We start from the raw sequence: 19,547 nt of genomic DNA, 5'->3' as shown, positions 1-19,547 counted from the left end.
GATGAGCTGGAATGTGCGGGGGATGCTGGACAGGATTAAAAGAGGGGCAGTCCTGCGACAGGGGAAAGGGATAGAGCTGACGTGTTGCTGCTGCAGGAGACCCACCTCATGGGTTCCAAGACCCTTAGCCTGCAGAGATATGGTTACCAGCAGGTGTTTCATGCAGGGTTTGTGAGAGGATCCCGGGGGGTGGCTATCCTGGTGCATCACAGGCTGTCCTACACTCATGAAACTCAGTGGATTGATGCACAGGGCAGGTATGTGTTCATTCAGGGCAAGATAGGCACTGAGCAGATAGTCTTTGGCAGTGTTTACGCTCCGCCCCCGCTGCGGGGTGCCCTTATAGAAAAGTTATTTGGTGTATGGGCTGAGATCCCTCATGTTATGGCAGTAATAGGCGGAGACTGGAACGATGTGATGAATGCGCGGATGGAAAGACATAGGCTGGGGGTGAGGTGCCATCGGACACACCTACTAAACTGAATGGCATGGTGAGAGGTATGGGATGGGTAGACGCATGGCGGCACCAGCACACCCAACACCGTGAATACACATACGTCTCAGCGGTACACAAGTCCTTTTCTAGAATTGATTACTTATTTGTCCCCCACGCCTGGGTTGGAAGGGTGGATGCCACGGCGATACTGTCACGGGGCCTATCGGACCACTCTCCGGTAGTGCTTGACCTACTTCTTGATAGGAGAAGGCAGCCTTTCCGATGGCGCCTCTCCACATGGCACTTACAGCAAGAACCCTATCAGTCCCACATGAGGGAGGCTATTGCTCACTACTGGAGCGATAACGAACACCCCGACGTGGATGCCATGACCCTCTGGGAGGCTCTGAAACCCACGCTTCACGGGGTAGATGTTGCTTGGTGCGCAGCCGCCCGCAGGACACGTAAGGAAGACCTGGTTAAAGCGGCGGACCAAGTTAGGGATCAGGAACACAGATGCAGTGCTGGCGGGGATGAGGAAGATGTACGACAACTTCTGCTGGCGCAGCAGTCTTATGCCTCCTTGCAGCTGGACGAGGCTCGACAGTTGTGGCTAGCGACTCAGAGTAGGATCTACCAATGGGGCGACAAATCCAGTTCAATGCTATATAGACTCTGTCAGAGCACTTTCCACGCGCAGTCCCTACCATGTCTTCGAGATGAGTCCGGAGAACCTATGACGGCCCCGACAGATCTAGCGGCCAGCTTTGCACAATATTATGAGGCTCAATACGCCCCCCGGAGCTCCTCTCCTCAGGCGACATTGATAAGTTCCTGGCTGATCTTCCGCCACGATCGATTTCGGATGACGGGCGGGCTAGACTTGAACTTCCCTTGTCAGCGGAAGAACTAGGTACGGCCCTCGGGGAATTGAATACAGGCAAAGCCCCCGGGCCCAACGGATTCCCTTGCGAATTCTGCCGTCCTGCCGTGGGGGGAGCACCATCTTCAGACAAGAAGAAGAGGCAGGGGTTTGGAACTGTTGTCTAACCCATCAGCATGATGAGCCGTATTAATCTGCCTGCACCCATCCTACTAAAGGAATGAAAACTAACTCCAAAATGCAAATGTGGGCAAGTGCGAACCTAATAAAGGAACATGCAAATATTGGAGGGACTAAATGTCCCAGAATGTAGCAGCGCGAAAACGAACAAAAGCGATGCCCATGTGAGGGCTATTAAACAACTGAAGCACCGAAAACAAAAGGAGATTTTTTGCAAATGCCACATCGGGGAGTGCCAAGCCTTTGAAAAAGAGGTTGTTACCTCGAAACGCGTCAGGCAAGCAGGCAAACAATAATAATATTGAGGCAAGCAGATTACGTTTACCGGATGGTGGGCGAGTCGTCGAGTGATCCCCTATATGCTTGGGCATTTTGTGGAACAAATATATATATATATACTTTCACAATCCCCAAAGTTCCGGGACTCTTAAGCAACGGTGCAATCCAGGGTCGGAGAAGCCCAGCAACATATCCAGTATCACCAAATACCAACAAATGGCGCGAAAGCACTCCTCCCAACGGAAAGTCAAACACGGCAGTCAGTAGCAGTTGGAAAGTAAAGATTTATTCTTTGTGCATCATATTTCAAAAAATACCCAACACGTTTCAGCGAATAACCACCTTAGTCACGAGTAACTTTAGTGAAAAAACATTAGTGAATATATACATATAGAGTGACGTGTATGGTGACAATGAACAGAAAAAGAGGACTGCCCCGTAGAATTGCGTTGGCCATTTTTGCATGGTGAATTCACAATCCAAAATTACATGTGCTCCTTTTTAGCCGAATTCCCTTTGCGGAAAAAAATTCTCAGTCCACGTAGATATTGGCAAACATAAATACGGGAAGAAATATTTTACCTTAGTTGGAATTTCAATGTTAACATTAAACCGGCTGAAGTAGCAACATAAACGTGTTCTCGCTCATAATATTCAATTAATATCCTTCTTGCGGAGAGATTATGGTAAATTATTTCTTCCAGTAAGGTTCAGTGTGATTGTTCTTACTTTTAAAGTGACAAGTGCTCATTTCCTGTGCAGTGACATAGACATAGTAAACATACTGGTTTGATTTGTGCGTTTTTAAATCAATAAAGTTTTTGTTGAACATTATTTTAGAGAACATTTAATTTATTTGTACTTATTTTAACAAACACAGAAATTAGATTTGCTGCTCGCATAAAGCCCATATCGGAATTCTATGCAATCAATTTTGGACTACAGTGTTTCAAAATAAATACACATCATGTGCACATATCTCATTCAGTGCTAGTGAGAATATATTTTTACGCGCAAAGCGTGACACATTGTATCCGCAGCCAAAAACATCAACACAATGTGTTAAGGACAATTCAACCCAAGTGAATAAACCCTTAATGCAGTATTTCCATGTGTATTGGAATCAAATACAATCTCGTAAATTCAGGTCAATCAACCGTTCACCGCTTACTACTGGGGATTATGTCGAAGGCTGGCAATATTAATTCATGTCAGTGGAAATGCGCCTAGTTTACACTGTAGAATACCCAGCTCAAGTGAGCTCAGTTAAACCTGATTGTACATAACTTCCTTAAGGGAAGCTTTAAAGATATTTGAGCTCATCTGCATTCTGCTTCTGTATCCTGCAACAAACCAGATCAAAAACAATTATGTTAAAATTGAACTCGTACCGATATTGTTAAAAAATCCGATAAAGGGGGGAATGTGGTTATCTGGCCACTCCAAATGTACGTAGAAGAGGGCTACAAACAACTAGCCGATACTGACAGGTACTACCTTACATCCAAAAGTGTCTATGAAAAGGTGAATAGTGATGTGTCTGACAAATTGATTGACTGGCATGATCAAGGTATCCTCGACTGGGATTAATATTTGTACTTAGTCTTTAAGGATCCCAAAATCCCAATACTGTACCTAAGATACATAAAGATGCCATTACTCCCCCCAGAAGACCAATTGTATCTTCGAGAGGTAGTCCACTTGAAAATATATCAAAATATATTGATTATTTTCTGCAGCCTGTAGTACAATGATTACCATCTTATGTTAAAGATACAGGTGATTTCCTGAAAATCATCAATGGAGTCACCTGGAAGAATGATTACCTTTTGATGAGCTCCCATCTGCCCGCCGCGACTTCTGCCGGCATGAAAATAGATCGAATAGACCCACCAGTGAAGAGGACGATGGCGCGACCTCAAAGGTGTCCTTAAAAAGACGTGACCGGCACCCTTAAGCTGATCCGGAGTGAGCGCCGAAGGCAGGAGAGGAAAGAGAAGTGTGGGCGCAGGGTGTGGATGCCAGATTGAACTGAGGCGGCCCCAAGAGGTACGAAGAGCAAGGCGGGGGCCGGAGAATTCACCATTGGAGCCTAATCCCAAGGAGGGGGAGGTTCCCGGAAAAAGCACCCTGATAAGGAGACAAGGCCCAGGCCGTATAGAAAACAGAGAAGGGATCCATACGGGGAAGGATCCAGCTCTCCGTGTTGCCAAGTCCCATAGAAGAGGATATGGGCAGAGTGCCGGAGCCTGTGAAGCCGGCCTGGATGTCGAGGTCGGGGAGAGACACATGGCGGCACTAGCTGAGGAGGATTGGCTGGGGTACAGAAACTCCCAGGGACGTAGTTGCAAGTCAATGGTCTGAAAACAGCAGGTACCGGCAGTGCCTCAGTCCCTGAAGGAGAAAGAAAGGGATCTGAGAGAGCCAGGGTAGAGACATGCAGTAAAGCAGGTTGCAGGTATACCACAGAGAAGCTAAAACATGCTGGGCAGAGAGGTGGAAAGCCACCGGTAAATTTGGCCCCCAGCACACAATATCAGTACCGCCGAGCGAAGGGCATGTCGCAGGCAAGGACATAAATACAGAGCCACACTAGAGAAGGTACAGGCACTATAAGAAAAAGGGGAAATGCTGTGACCCAATCTCAAAAGAGCACAAAGAGCCCTTAAGAGAGGCCCAACCATTGCAGTGCTCTAAGGTCGGCCATAAGGAGAAGTAAGGAGATAAGAGCGAAGGCACAGAACAATTAGGTCAATGGTGCAGGGGAAAAAGGACGTAAATGTAAAAGAAATGTTCTCCAAGATATCTGAAGTGAGTGGAGGAGAGGGAGGAACCTCGCCACCCACACAATGGGGAAAAGACACAGATGATGCAAAATAACAGGTTTTTTTACCAACTGTTCACCATGCTTAGAGAGGACCTACAGTCCCTTCCACAGGACTTCTCAAAGGAGATGAAAGAAGTCAGACAGGAGGTGGACGGAGTGGGAGAGAGAGTGGGAAGTATCGAAGAACATGAGGTAGCTTGAGATGAAGAAATAGAGCAACTCCAACAGGAGGTCATAAGCCTCCGAACTCAGAAGATTAATATCCAAGCTCAAGCAGAAGATTTGGAAAATAGGTCTCATAGGAACAACATTCAAGACAAAGCTGTGCCCCTTAAGGAAGAAGGAGCGGACCTAACGAGGTTTCTGCAAGGCCTCTTTAGAGACATTTTGCAAGTGCCCCAGGACTTTGAAATTCAAATAGAAAGGACACACAGAGTGGTTTGCCAACAAGGGAGCTGGCCCCTCCCACAGATATTCTGGCGTATCTAAAGGATTTTCAGCTGAAGGAACAACTTATGCGCAAGGCTCGCAGCAGACAACCACTGACGTACCAAGGACACACCATTGCTTTATACCAGGATTTGACTACAATAACTCTGCAGAAGATTCACGTGTTTAGGCCGGTCACAATGCACCCGAGTAATTTAGGAATCCCATATTCATGGGGTCATCCCCTCAGAATAATCCACAGCTGGGAAAGCAAGCTGCACCAATTTAGATCGTTACAGGACACTTGCAGGCTACTGGGCATCGAGAACCCCCAACGGGAAGAAGCAGAGAAGGAGGACACCACAACACAGCCAGAGCAGAGGAGACGGGTACGAGGAGGAAAAGTCAGAGGAGGAGCAACAAAACCAGATCCCGAGCTGATGACACTAGAGAGACAAGCCGTCCTGGAGACATTGGCTGTCGAGGACTGCTCTAAAGATGTCACTTAAGTTACTGGGGGTCAGATAAGTGATTCAAGATGTGTCAGGCGGGAGGGGGCGGAGACCATGGGAGCGGGGGGAGCTTGAAGGCCACATTAAGCACCCTAATACTTGTTCTCCCAAGGAGACGTGGACGCAAACTGCGGGTCCTGGACTATAATGTGAAATGTTTAATTTTGTTTCAGTTGGCGTAATGGAGGGGGAGGAGATGCCGGTATACAGAGAATGTAGTTCATAGAGAGAATCCGGGGGAAACCACGGGACAAATCACTGAAAAAGAAAGTTTGAAGGGAAAAGTAAAAAGGGGTGCAGCGTGCTCAGAATGGCGGTGGGACGACACAGTAGATATGCCAAATGACATATTGATAGTCCTCACAATCAATGTGAAGGTGCTTTATAACCCCATTAAAAGGTGAGCCATTCTTTCCTACATAGAGCATTCGGAAGCAGATATCCGCTGCTTACTACAGGAGACGCACCTCCTGTCTAAAGATTGGTATCGCCTAAGGTCAAGAGCCTGCCCACAACAGTTCTTCTTGTCTAATACAGACAAGAAAGTCGCTATCCCGATCGCTAAACAATGTAAAGGGGTAGTGAGAGAGACAAAGTTCCCGAAATCACAGGGAGACTGTTAGCATATAAGTTTCAATTTGCAGATCAGACATTAGAGGTTGGGTCGATACGTGCACCAAACACAGGGAGTCTTTGGTGGCGTAAACATGTATGACATTGATAGGGGGGATATAAACTTAGTCTTGGATGAGACCAAGGATAGATCGAGTAGCTGTTTCAATCAGAAGGGAGAACTATCACGATAGGGAAAGAAAAGGTTACAGCACAGGAGATGGGCCTAGTAGATCTGTGGAGAGTGGCACACCCCCAAACACTACAATAATCTTTTTTCTCACATGCGCATGGGTCTCATGCAAGATTGGATTATTTTCTGGTAACTGCACACATTAATAAGGCATTGAAAGAGATAGATATTGAACCTGCGGCGCTATCTGATCATGATGCAGTGACCCTCGTCTTACAGTTACCACCACAGCGAAGGAGGGGAGGGCGCAGGAGACTGAAGGAAAGTATGCTTCATAAAATGGTAGTGATACAACAACTTACCAAGTGTATTCAGGACTATTTAGGTATCAATGATTCCCCGGAGGTATCTATTTCCATTGTGTGGAAGGCTCTGAAGGCGGCGGTGACAGGTGAGCTAATAGCTATTGCGGCAGCTGAGAACAAAGAGCGTCAAGAGAAAAGCGACTAACTGAACACACAGGTTAAGGATGTGGAAGCAACTGAAGGCAGCAAGAGCGCAGTTATATGGAGCAGAATATACAGCGCTACTTTTAAGGCACTCCTATTTTATTGAGGGAGATAGAACAGGATGTCTGCTGGCAAGCAAACTAAGAGCTCAAAGGCAAAAAGCAAAGATATCATCTCTCAAGGAGCAGACAAGGGAGGAAATCACATCTGATGAGGACAGAGCACACTCTTTCTGCAACTTTTACGCAGAATTATATAATAGAGAAACCCAAGCCGAGAGTACAATAACAGCATATTTACAGAATTTTCACACGTCCAAGATCACTTTCGACCAGGCAGAACTCTTGATGTCCCTATACGAATTGACGAGGTGGTTACGGCAATATCGGGGCTGAAACTCCTTAAGTCCCCGGGACCCTTTTATATTCAACGAAGCACAAGGCAGGGGTGCCCTTTGTCACCCCTACTGTTTGCCCTCTACATCGAACCGCTGACTCAAAAGATTAGAGAGAACCCAGGGATTCAGGGGATTTTGTTTGTGGGAGAATCACACCCCATTAGCTTGTACGCAGACAATATTTTATCAGCACTAGAGAACCCCAAAGGATCACTCCCTTCTTTTTCAGAAGAATTGAAATTATTTGGGCGGGCTTCAGAGTTCTGAGTAAATGTAAGTAAGTCACGGATTCTCAGTTTGAACCGCTCCACTTTGGACTCGGATACGGGTAAGATCTCCACTCTTGGGATTCGGGTGGCAGCCACTATCCAACATACAGTGGCATTGAATTACGATAAATTGACAAAGCAGACCAAGAAGGGCTTGAGGAATTGGGGCTTCCAACATTGAACTTTACTGGGACGTATTGCAGCGATTAAAACGTTCATCCTACATAATGCACTATATTTATTTCAGACCTTACCGGTCTCCCCGCTAAAAGGTATCATCCCCTCGATGCAGGCGTACATTCTGCGTTTCGTGTGGGTAGTGGCGAGACCGCGTATGTGTAGTGCAGTAGGGTACTTGAGAGTGGAGAATGGGTGGACCGGGGATTCCAAATCTCATGGACTATTATAAAGCGCCTCAGTTGAGATTTCTGATTGAGTAGAGCAGGACTGAGTCGGAGAAGAGATGGTTATTTCAGCATAGGGCAGTAGCAGGATTTCACTGTGGAAAATCTCTTTCTTAAAGAAATCAGATAGGCTAATAAGTCTTCAGAGATCCCCCATCATGAAGACCATGATGAGGATATGGGATGAAGTGGCAGTCAAAAGGAAGCTCCCAACATTCCCATCACCCAGGACACTACTTTTAGAAAATAGAGATTTCACCCCGGGAATGGAGAGTAGGCTTTCATGGCCTGACAAGAATCACAATGCAAATCAGCTAGACACTTGTTTGACACGGAGGACATTATCCCCTTTCCACAGCTGAGACACGATTATGGGCTGCCGGAGTTGGAAAGATTGCGATACTTGTAAATTCGGCACTGGTTGCTCAACCCAACCATAAGGCTGCAGATTACCCATAAGTTAACGAAATATGAAAAATCACTGATTACAAAACAGAAGGATAAAGGATTGATCACCGAAATCTATGCTATGCTACAACGATCGACCCACCTGCACCCCATGGCCAGCCAAAAAAGGTGGCAGAAGGAGTTGGGACAGGATTTATCCCAAAAGGCATACATTGCGTAACGTGCCTCAATAGGGGCAATCCAGACCACAGCCCTACATGCTGGAGGGTGTGCGAGGAAGAGGGAACTCTAGTGCACCTATTGGGTAGGCCAATTCTTGACAGAATATTGGACTAGAATTTAGGATGAAATTGACCATCAGTTTGAAACCCAGATCCCCTGATTCCCAGCGTACGTGGTGTTGGGCTTGCCAAATCCAATCGCATTTCCATTAAAATCCCGCAGAGGCAGGCAGATGGGGATGGTGCTGGGTGCGGCTCTCCAAAATATACTAATGCATTGGGGGACACAAACAAAGCCCACATATCTAGTCTGGCTGCATAGGGTGTGGTGCATTTTAGGGATGGAGCGTATCAACGCTACGCTGACAAATTCCGAATCAGCATTCAAAGAAGTGTGGAGGCCTTTCCTTTCACTCCTATCGATGGTATTTAAGGCAATTACTTGCCCGAAATACCTTTGTTTGCTGCGGTTAACAGAAAGGGAGTGAACACTCCCGAATGAGGAGGGAACTTAGAATGAAATGCCCGAGGACCCCTAGAGAACTCATTAATGGAAGTAAATGAATACCAGTGAGGCTTTGAGGATCCCCCGCAGTCCTGGGGAAAAAGAGAAGAAAGAGGCAAACCACCTCCCCTGGCCTAAAAACATCTAATCAGGGGCCTCTCTGACCCCCCAAGACACCCAGGACCTCCTCTTCCCTGGGGCCAAAAATGTATTAAAATAGTGGAAGAGGAACTGCTCTGCCCCCCTCCCAGGGTCACATAGGGCCCGGGGACTACCACTTCCCTGAAGCCACCCCTGAAAAGTAAAGGAAGGGGCTGCAACCCCCCCTTCCCTGGAGCCACACATGGCCCTGGGGACAACCACCCCCCAGGGCAGGCTCCTGTAATGTCCCGGGATGCCACCCCCGGGACATCGCTGTTTGCTTTAGCTTGGACTTTTGAAGAATAAAAATGCAATGACATTTTTCTATTTTGTTAAAAAAATCAAATTAAACTATCCAAATTGAGAAATGGAACCCATCTCTAGATGGTTTAATTTAGTCTCTCCAAGGAAGTAGAGGTTAACACTTTCCTCTTTGGGGACCACTGACTGCCTTATTTCTAGATTGCTCAGCTTCTATGGTTATTGGGTTGCCATTTTCATACACATACATATTACAAAGTGCAGCTTGTAAATTGGCCTCTTACTTTATAAGCAACGTCCCATTGTGTTATCAAGGCCCATTGGAGGATTTCACTGCTACTGTCCAGCTTATTCTATTTATTCAGAGTGACTCTTGGATATAAACACACAGGTTCATATCTGCCTTGTTAAATACAGCAGTTAATTATCTTTATTAACAACATTTACCTCCAGATAGCTCTGCAAATGCAAATAATAAAGAACATGTTTATTAAGCTGAAAGCTAACATATTTTGAAGAATTTATAATGTACATTTTTTTACCTCGTGTCATGGATTCTTATTCTTCACCATTACATCATTATACAAAATAAGCAACAGTGTAGCTAAGATGCATATAGATATTGGAGTACTCTGGGCAAGCAAGGTCGACATCCAGATTTATCATTCACCAAATTACTTGGCTTTATTCCACCATAAAAATCTGCTCTTTACATAAATCCTATATAAAAACAAAAATATGGGGCGCAAAACCATTTGTATTAGGTTTCCAATTAAGATAACTGTCACTGGCAACTGTACCCACATCTGTCTAATTTCTAATGGTACATAATTGAGCTAATAATGTTCATGCATGATGCTTAAAATCCTAATCCCCAAATATATCTGTGTTTTTTGTCCCTGCAAGCTAAGGGCAACACTTCTTCTAAGTCATTCATAAGAATCACTTCATTGTTCTATTGATTTAATTATTAAGATGCTGGTTCCTTTGTAAAATCAGTGCGGTGAGAATCGGTAAGTAGTAAATAAATATAGCACAATATTGTCCGTACTTAACCTGATTTTGAGGACGGTATCTCAGCCCTTGGTAGCCTCTGAAATAGTATTGTGTTTACTGCATATTAAAAATCAGTGATGTTTTACTACAAAATAATGAGAAAGGAAACAGGGCAGCCTAGCCTATTGCTGCCTGCGTTTTTCAGAGTTCACATAGTGATTGTCTGTCAGGCAAGTGAATAGTTGATACATGTGTAGTAAGTACACGATGAAAGAACGTTGTTGGTTGTAGTGTCATCTATTAGTGGTGAGTTTTGAGGTCAAGCATGAGACCAGGAGGTTGTGCTCCAGACTTTATAAACCTTATTGGCTAGTTTAATCTGCAATTTTTTTAAACTGATTTCAGAGGGATCTGCTTTTTAAGCGAATTGGTAATGGTTGGTACAATATTAGTATTTTGGGTTCTGGGTCGGGACTTGTGGTCTAGTTCTTTCCAACAACTTTGCTGGCCTCTCTGAAGTCTGCCATACTCATAGTTTTGGTGTGTCAAATTTGAGATGGGTTTGTATTTAACATGCTTTGGTGTCGAGCCTGATACAGTGGAACCATATAAAGGGTATCATACCTACCTGAATGACAATTGGTTAAATCAATCAATCAATCTGAGTACTTGTAAAGCGCGCTACTTACCCGTGAGGGTCTCAAGGCGCTGAGGGGAGGGGGTGCCGCTACTGCTCGAAGAGCCAGGTCTTGAGGAGTCTTCTGAAGGCGAGCAGGTCCTGGGTCTGCCGTAGGTGGGTAGGGAGAGTGTTCCAGGTCTTGGCTGCGAGGTAGGAGAAGGATCTGCCGCCGGAGGTTGTTCGTTGGATGCGGGGGACAGCGGCGAGGGCCAGGCTGGCGGAGCGGAGCTGGCAGGTGGGTGTGTAGAAGCTGAGTCTGCTTTTAAGGTAGGTTGGTCCGGCGTTGTGGAGTGCTTTGTGTGCGTGGGTGAGGAGATTGAAGGTAATCCTCTTGTCGACGGGGAGCCAGTGTAGGTCTCTCAGGTGGGGGTGAGGTGGTTGTGGCGGGGGACGTTGACGATCAGTCGGGCGGAGGTGTTTTGGATGCGTTGTAGCCATCGTAGGTGTTTGGCTGGGATTCCTGCGTAGAGTGCATTGCCGTAGTCCAGTCTGCTGCTGACGAGGGCCTGTGTCACCGTTCTTCTTGTTTTGGTCGGGATCCACTTGTAGATCCTGCGGAGCATGCAGAGGGTGTTGTAGCAGGAGGAGGAGACGGTGCCGACCTGTTTAGACATGGAGAGGGAGGAGTCGAGGATGAATCCCAGGTTGCATGCATGGTCGGTGGGTGTCGGTGCTGTTCCCAGTGTGGTCGGCCACCAGGAGTCGTCCCAGGCTGAGGGGGTGGGTCCGAGGATGAGTACCTCCGTCTTGTCCCAGTTCAGCTTCAGACGGCTGTTCCTCATCCAGTCGGCGACGGCCTTCATTCCCTCGTGGAGGTTGGTTTTGTCAGTGTGCGGGTCCTTGGTGAGGGAGAGGATGAGCTGGGTGTCGTCGGCGTAGGAGATGATGTTGAGGTCGTGCTGGCGGGCCACTTGTGCGAGGGGGCCCATGTAGATGTTGAACAGCGTCGGGCTGAGCCCCGGGGGACGCCGCAGATGATGCCGGTGGCCTCGAATCAGAAGGGCAGGAGGCGGATGCTCTGGGTTCTGCCGGAGAGGAAGGACGTGGTCCAGTCAAGGGCCTTCTCTTGGATTCCGGCTTCTAGGAGGTGTGTCTTTAGATTGCGATGGCAGACTGTGTCGAAGGCGGATGACAGGTCCAGGAGGATGAGGGCTGATGTTTCGCTGTTGTCTAGTTGGCGCCTGATGTCGTCTGTGCAGGCGATGAGGGCTGTCTCGGTGCTGTGGTTGCGTCTGAATCCGGACTGGGACGGGTCTAAGATGTTGTTGTCTTTCAGGTGGCGGGCCAGTTGCATGTTGACGATTTTCTCGATGACCTTCGCCTGGAACGGGAGCAGGGAGATGGGCCGGAAGTTCTTGAGGTCCTTGGGGTCCACCTTGGGCTTCTTGAGGAGGGCGTTGATTACGGCGTGTTTCCAGCTTTCCGGGAATGTCGCTGTTTCGAAGGAGATGTTGATGACCTTCCATAGTTGGGGTGCGATGGCAGCGTCTGCTCTGTTGAATATGTGGTGTGGCCACGGGTCTGACGGAGATCCTGAGTGGATGGACTTCTTGACCTTGCGTGTCTCGTCGTCGTTGACGTTGGACCAGGAGGTCAGGCGGTTGGTGCTGGTGGTGTACACCGGGGAGGTGGGGTCTGGCATAGTCGGGACGGTCATGGTGTTGAAGCTGTCATGGATGTCAGCGATCTTGCGGTGGAAGAAGATGGCTCGTGAGTTGCACAGTTCTTGTGAGGGCGGTATGTCGCTGGCTTTGGCGCTGGGGTTGGAGAGTTCCTTTACGACGCTGTAGAGCTCTTTGCTGTCGTGTGCGTTGTTGTCCAGGTGGTCTTTGAAGGAGGATCTCTTGGCTAATCTGATGAGGTGGTGATGTCTGCGGGTGGCGTCCTTGTGGGCTGCGTGGTTGTCCGGAGTGCGTTCGTGGAGCTATATCTTCTCCAGTTTCCGGCATGCGCGTTTGGAGGCCTGCAGCTCGTTGGTGAACCAGGTGGCTCTCTTGCTGGCATGGTTGTTGGAGTGTTTCTTGGGTGTTGGCGCAGTCGTTGATCCACTGTCTGAGGTTGCGGGCTGCGATGTCTGGGTTGGTAAGGTCGGTCGTGGGTTTTGGGCGAGGGTGGTGATCAGCTGGTCTTCGGTGACTTTGCTCCAGCAGCGGCGAGGTAGCTGTTGGGTGCGGTGGTGCGTGGTTGGTTTGTTGAAGGTGAAATGGATGCAGTGGTGGTCGGTCCAGTGGAGTTCGGTGGTGTGGTTGAAGGCGGCGTGTGTGCCTGTGGAGAAGATGGGGCCCAGCGTGTGGCCGGCAGCGTGGGTGGGTGCGGTGACGAGTTTTCTGAGGCCGAGGTTGGCAAGGTTGGCGATCAGGGTGGTGGAGTTGGCGTCGTTGTTGTTCTCGAGGTGGAAATTCAGGTCCCTAAGGAGGAAGTAGTCCGTGGAGGCGAGTGCGTGGGTGCTGGCGAGGTCAGCGATGGAGTCGCTGATTCGAGCTCGGGGTCCGGGTGGTCTGTAAATGAGTGTGCCTCTGAGGGTGGTGTTGGGGTCGGTGTGGATCCGGAAGTGCAGGTGTTTGGCGGTGTAGAGGGTGTCGTCTGCATGGGTGGTGACCTTGAGGGTAGACTTGTTCACGATGGCTATTCCTCCTCCGATTCCGTTGGCACGATCCCTGCGGGTGATCTTGTAGCCGTCCGGGATGGCTATGGCGCTGTTGGGCACCAAGGAGTCGTTCCACAAGGTCTCGGTCAGGAAGGCCTTGTTCTGGGCAGAGGTGTCGAGCAGATCTCAGAGCTCGACACGTGTTTGCGTGCGTAGCGGGTGTTGAGGAGTATGCATCGGAGGTGGTTGGGTCCAGTCCTTGGGGTTTGGTGGTTCTGTTGCAGGTAAAGCTGCAGGTGTGGCAGGAGAAAGGTCAGTGAGTCCGTTTTGGGGCAGCTTGGAAGCAGGTGTGGATTCGGCCGGTGTTGAGTGCATGGAGGGTGCTGGCGTCGTAGCGGAATCTGGTGTTATGGCGTCCGCGGGGTTCGCGGGGTCCAGGGGTTATGGAGCTGGGCGCGGTCCAGACGCAGACGGGGGCAGCCGGGCTTGCCTTTGGCGCGCCCGCTGCACGCGTCCGCTGCGCGGCCTCCATAAGAGGGGGATATGGAGGGAGGAGCAGCTGGGAGGCGGGAGCGGGGTGGCGGGGCCGCAGGGGCTCAGCGGTGGGAAAGGATCGGGAAACGGCGGGAACCAGCGGGTGGCAGGAAGCAGGACACGAGGCAGCTGGCGGCCGTGCGGTGGCGTGGGGAGCGACCTGCCTGCGAGCAGGGTCAAAGGTTGCTCCTAGGCCACTACGCGGCCCCTTTAAGAGGGGGATAGGGAGGGAGGAGCAGCTGGGAGGCGGGAGCGAGGTGGCCAATGGGGAGCAGGGGGGCGGGCCGCAGGGACGCAGCGGCGAGAAAGGATCGGGAAACGACGGGAACCAGCAGGCGGCAGTTAAGTTGTTAAGCTGACCATGATTTACGATACTAAAATCATGAAGTTTTTCGATTTGGAACTTTAAGTTGTGAAGGAAAAAATTCAGAGCACATTATTTAGGAAACTGACATCATGTAATAGTAGTATTTTACGTGCAGGACGTGCACATCCGGTTACTAGCATCACAGTATCCCCGATTGGGAAATGCTTTTACCTAGAAGTGTATACAGTGAGGATAATAAGTTTCAGACTACTATCAACACACAATACGGCTGATAACTGAATAAAGCGGTGTTATTGTAATATGTGTGGCAAGCACAATATGGAGCCCTATTCGAAATATAAAAATTATAGTACTATGAATATGTTGTTGGGTGCTGTTTGCTTCAATGGAAGCAAATTTGTTTCATACTACTGTAGGCATGATACAGTTGTTTGCAGGACTTACGTTTTTTTTCTTCAGAACATAAAGCAATGTAATTATTAATTTAGTGCTCGGGTGTGAGCTAGATAGGGGATATGGTCCACACAGCATGGCACTCATCCTAATGATGAGTAGAGAAAAAAGAATGCAATGATTTTTTAATAAAATAGAAGCATGGTGCATTTTTTTTTCTTCTTTTTTTTTTTAGGAGTTAGAATGGCTGTAATAGTCGCTAGAAGAATTTTAGACCATTCATTATGGCATCCATTTTGTGACAAAAATAAAACTATGAATGAATAATATGTAGCTATGTAGAACCCCCCTTGATTGAAAATAATGCAATAGATAAGTGTCATAAGAAATTCCATTTTCATGTCACGAAATGAAATACAAGATTGTAGATTAGACAATATTGCTAGTCAGCTTTCTTAAAATACGATAGGGAGAAGTACTGTCTAATAGTATCAATAAATTAGATCTTTATTCAAAGATATGTTGTAAAAAGCATTAAAAATATCTATGTAAATAAAATGTTGCGATTGTGAGGATAGCCAATAGTACAGGTGAAGCTATTTTCGCTTTACCGCTCAGGAAATAATTGGCCATTAATAAAGTGACGAGAACAGTGAAATACAAAATTGCTGTTAGTTTTAGGCAAAGGTATGCTTTTAAAATTACGATGGGATTCAAATGAGTACTGGATTTTAGGCACAGTTTGGATTTAATTAAGTTGATTTTTGTCTTGGTAAATAGGCTAAACGTGGTACAAATTGCAGCAATTTGGCAAGATGTGGATTGGAGTTACATCATTATGTTTGAAGAATTAAATATCATGTCAACATGAAAAACTGAAACTTATGTTAACTATTATATTTCTGAAATGAATAGAAATAGGTTTTGGGGCTAACGATTACCAAGAATTATTCAAGCTACAATTTAAGAATATCACTTCCCATGTACCTTTGGATTTTAGGGACCATTTTTTTTCTTTCTTTCTATGTGTTAGGTTAGCTACAGTAGAGTCATTGTAATGCTTTAAAAATGCCTTAAAATAATAGTTGTGTAGTTTATGTACATTTGTCTGTTGTTTACAGCCTTGTGGAAGACCCAAGTGGGATGAAGCGGGTCAGCTAGCGATGAAATTGTTGCATGGATTGTGCTTTTCTGGAACAATAAGAATGTTAGAATAATAAAAAGAAGATTTTCTTTTTTTTAAACTGAATGACTTCCCTACCTGGGGCAGAGTACGAGTCCAGCAGTCAATGGGCCGCCAAACCTGCAGGGGCGAGGCGGTGGCGATCTCTCTACCCCCCTATTAAGTGATGGGTGGTGGGACTGCCACATCCCCACCGCATCCGCCAGGGAACCGCCATTCCCTGGCAGTGTTGCAACGGTCAGGTGGCATCCATATGCCTAGCGGGACCGCCACGGTCGGCCAAGCATATTAGTAGTTTCCTCTCCACCAGGGTTCACATGGTGGTTCCTCCTCCGTAGAAACCCTGGCAAAGAGGACACGAAGGGAGCACTACAGGGATACCTGGTGCCTCTTCTCCCTGTGGATGCACACAATGGGGCACAACATGTGCACCACTGTGTACAAGCACACCAGTTCCTGCATGGCTGTTGAATAGCTTTATTTCGATATATTGACATATCATAAAAGCATTGCAATACAGGAATAAAATAATACATTTGTAATCTAACATCAAACATTGTATAAAATCTACAAGGTCAGTGATAAAACAGTAATAAATTATTTGCCCAGGCTAAAAACAAGTTTAAGGAGGCTTCCACTAGTATTTTACTGAAGCAGAAGTTTCCTTGCAGTTCTTATCCGCCATGCCCAGCCCAGAAATTTCGCCAGACAACAGGCGAGCAAGGGACGTGTATCAGATCGTAATATGCCTAGAGCCTCCAGATGCGATCTAGTGCCGAGGCTCCTGCATAATGATTTCAACCATCTGGACCTGGGCGCTATATATGCGGGACACTCGAACAACAGGTGGGCAATAGACTCAACCTTTAATTCACAGAAAGGGCAGAATGGTATAGTTTGCCGCGGAGGCTTCCAACTAGAATTTAACTGCCCTAGAGGAAGGACTCCCACCCTGAATCTAAAATACAGCGATCTGTCCCACGGGTTAAGGATCAAGTCCAGGTAAGGTTCTCTACAAGGGAGCTCCTTGATTTGAAGAAACTCTACAGCTGATCTACAAAGATTAGGATTGGTCGTTCTCACATTAGACGCCCATGACCAGTAGAGTTTCTTGAGCATCTATTTTGGAGGAGCTGTTCTGTTAACCCAAGCATCCCCTAAACCCATTTCGTAGAGAAGCCGCTTAACTTCCCTAAGCCAGCCGATCTTATGCCAGCCAGGTAGGGCAAGGAGTTCACTTAGGGCATCAGCATAGCTGCTCAGTTGTGGTACATTCCAAATCCGGGCCCATAATAAGAGGGGGCGTAGCCTGACTTGCTCACTTATTGGACGTGTGCCTGCATCGAGCAAGAGGGGGAGTGTAGGGGTACTATATGGCAACTTCATAAGATCCTTATGGAAGTTGTTTTCGAGGTATGTTAAGGTGTTAACTCTCTGTACACCCCACAGATCTGCACCATATAAGGCCGCACTCACCACCCTTGCCCTGTATATATCTAATAATGCCCCAATGGGTTTTAGAGATGAGGCACGTTGTTCTCTTAGCAGGGCCCCTGTAACCCTCTTATGGGTCGAGAAGACTTTTTGATGGTGAGACTTCCAATTCATCACGTCGGAAAGTCTTATACCCAAATAGTCGAACTCCTTCACCCTTTCAAGTGGGACTAGGTCTAAAACAGGGGGAATTACAGTTTTCCTAGGGGGGTTCAGAACAAGGAATTTGGTTTTGCTTATGTTTATGGCTAACCCCTTGGTGTCACAAAAGTCCTTAAAGCTAGAAAGCAACTTTTGGATGCCTGCAGGGGTCTTTGAGATTAGGAGGGTGTCATCTGCAAATAGGAGCGTAGGTATTTTTCTGCCAGCCAGGGAGGGTGCATCTGATGGATGTTGAAGCAGATGCTCAACCACTCCGTTTACATATAGTGAAAACAGGGTGGGGGCAAGCACACAACCCTGGCGGACGCCCCTATCTACAGGGATGGGAGATGTTTTCTGCCCCTGGTCACCCCACCTAATCTGAGCAAAGGTGCGTTCGTGAAACTTTATAAGCAATCCCAGCAAGTATGGGGGAATACCCAACCCTTCCAGGACATTCCATAATTGGGCTCGTGGGACCAGGTCAAAGGCAGTCCGCAGATCTATGAAGACTAGATACAGACTGCCCTTGCCCAATACAACCACTTTCCAATACAGCATTAATAAACGAAATGTCTCTTCGATGGTACCTATTCCTGATCTGAATCCGGCCTGGAAATCTGATAATACCTGGTTTTCTTCAGCCCAATGGAGGATCCTACCTAAGACTACTTTGCCTGCTACCTTTTGGGTCGAATTGAGCAAACTAATTGGACGGTAGTTGGCTGGGTCGTCCCGACAGCCTTTCTTAAAAATCGGGACGACCTCAGCACCCCTCCAGGAGTCAGGTAGGCAGCCTCCCAAAACAGCCTCGTTCAAAAGTAAGGCAATTAGTCTGCTCCACACACATACGTTTTTCTTCAACAGATCGCCAGGAATGCCATCCGGGCCAGCAGCTTTGTTGGTAACAAAGCACCTAATTGCCCCCTCTACTTCCTTTTCACTAAAGGGGCAATCATTGATAGTTGAGGCAACCGGCAGTCTGAGTGGGAAATCCATGTTAGATTGTAGAACATCTAGAGGGATAGAATATAGTTTAGAAAAATGGGCAGACCAAGCCTCCCCTGGGATGTTACAAGTCAGTTGTGCATCAATGGGCTTATCCCTAGCTCTTATCAGGTCCCAGAACCCCTTGGAGTCTTTTTTAAAACTAGCCTCCATTAGATCTCTCCAGAAATTAGAATCATGTGCTTCCTTAGCCAAGGCTATAGTTTTTTTATATACATTCCTGGCGAGTCTAATTTTCTCTAAATCTTTGGATTTCACAGCAAAAATGAGTTCCGTTTTGGCAACCCGACATTCTGGAGAATACCATTTGTCTCTTGACTTGAAGAGACCTTTCATTGCGGCCCTTGGTCTATTTTGCGGAATGATAAACAATTCGCTTAGGGCCGAAGTGGTTTCTGTGAAGGTCGCCAAAACAGTGTCGTCGATTTTCTTCGGAGCATCTAAACTTAACCTCCCTGCAGTCAATATAGTCTTTGCTTGTTCCATCCTTCCCTCGTCCGCTGCTACTTTTGCCCATTTTAACCGCCTGCCACAGTTTGATGGAGCCAGTTCGTGAGATGTTTTCCATGCAGAGTTGGCCCTAACCAATTTCTTGTCTTGCCATGGCGGAGTGAGGGTTAGGGACAAAAGATTGTGGTCGCTATCACAAGACGATATAACCTCCATATCTCGGTGGAACGGCCATAAATTGTAATTCAGCATGATGTAGTCTATCCTGGAGGTGTGTCCCACCCTATTGTAAGTGTGCGCTCCCTTAAGATCTGAGTTGGAGCGACCATTAGTTTCTCTCAGGGCGTG

The sequence above is a fragment of the Lissotriton helveticus genome, chromosome 4_1 (assembly GCF_964261635.1).
Source record: "Lissotriton helveticus chromosome 4_1, aLisHel1.1, whole genome shotgun sequence".
Lineage (NCBI taxonomy): Eukaryota > Metazoa > Chordata > Amphibia > Caudata > Salamandridae > Lissotriton > Lissotriton helveticus.
The sequence above is the reverse complement of the archived record's forward strand: the minus strand, read 5'-3'. Positions refer to the sequence as shown.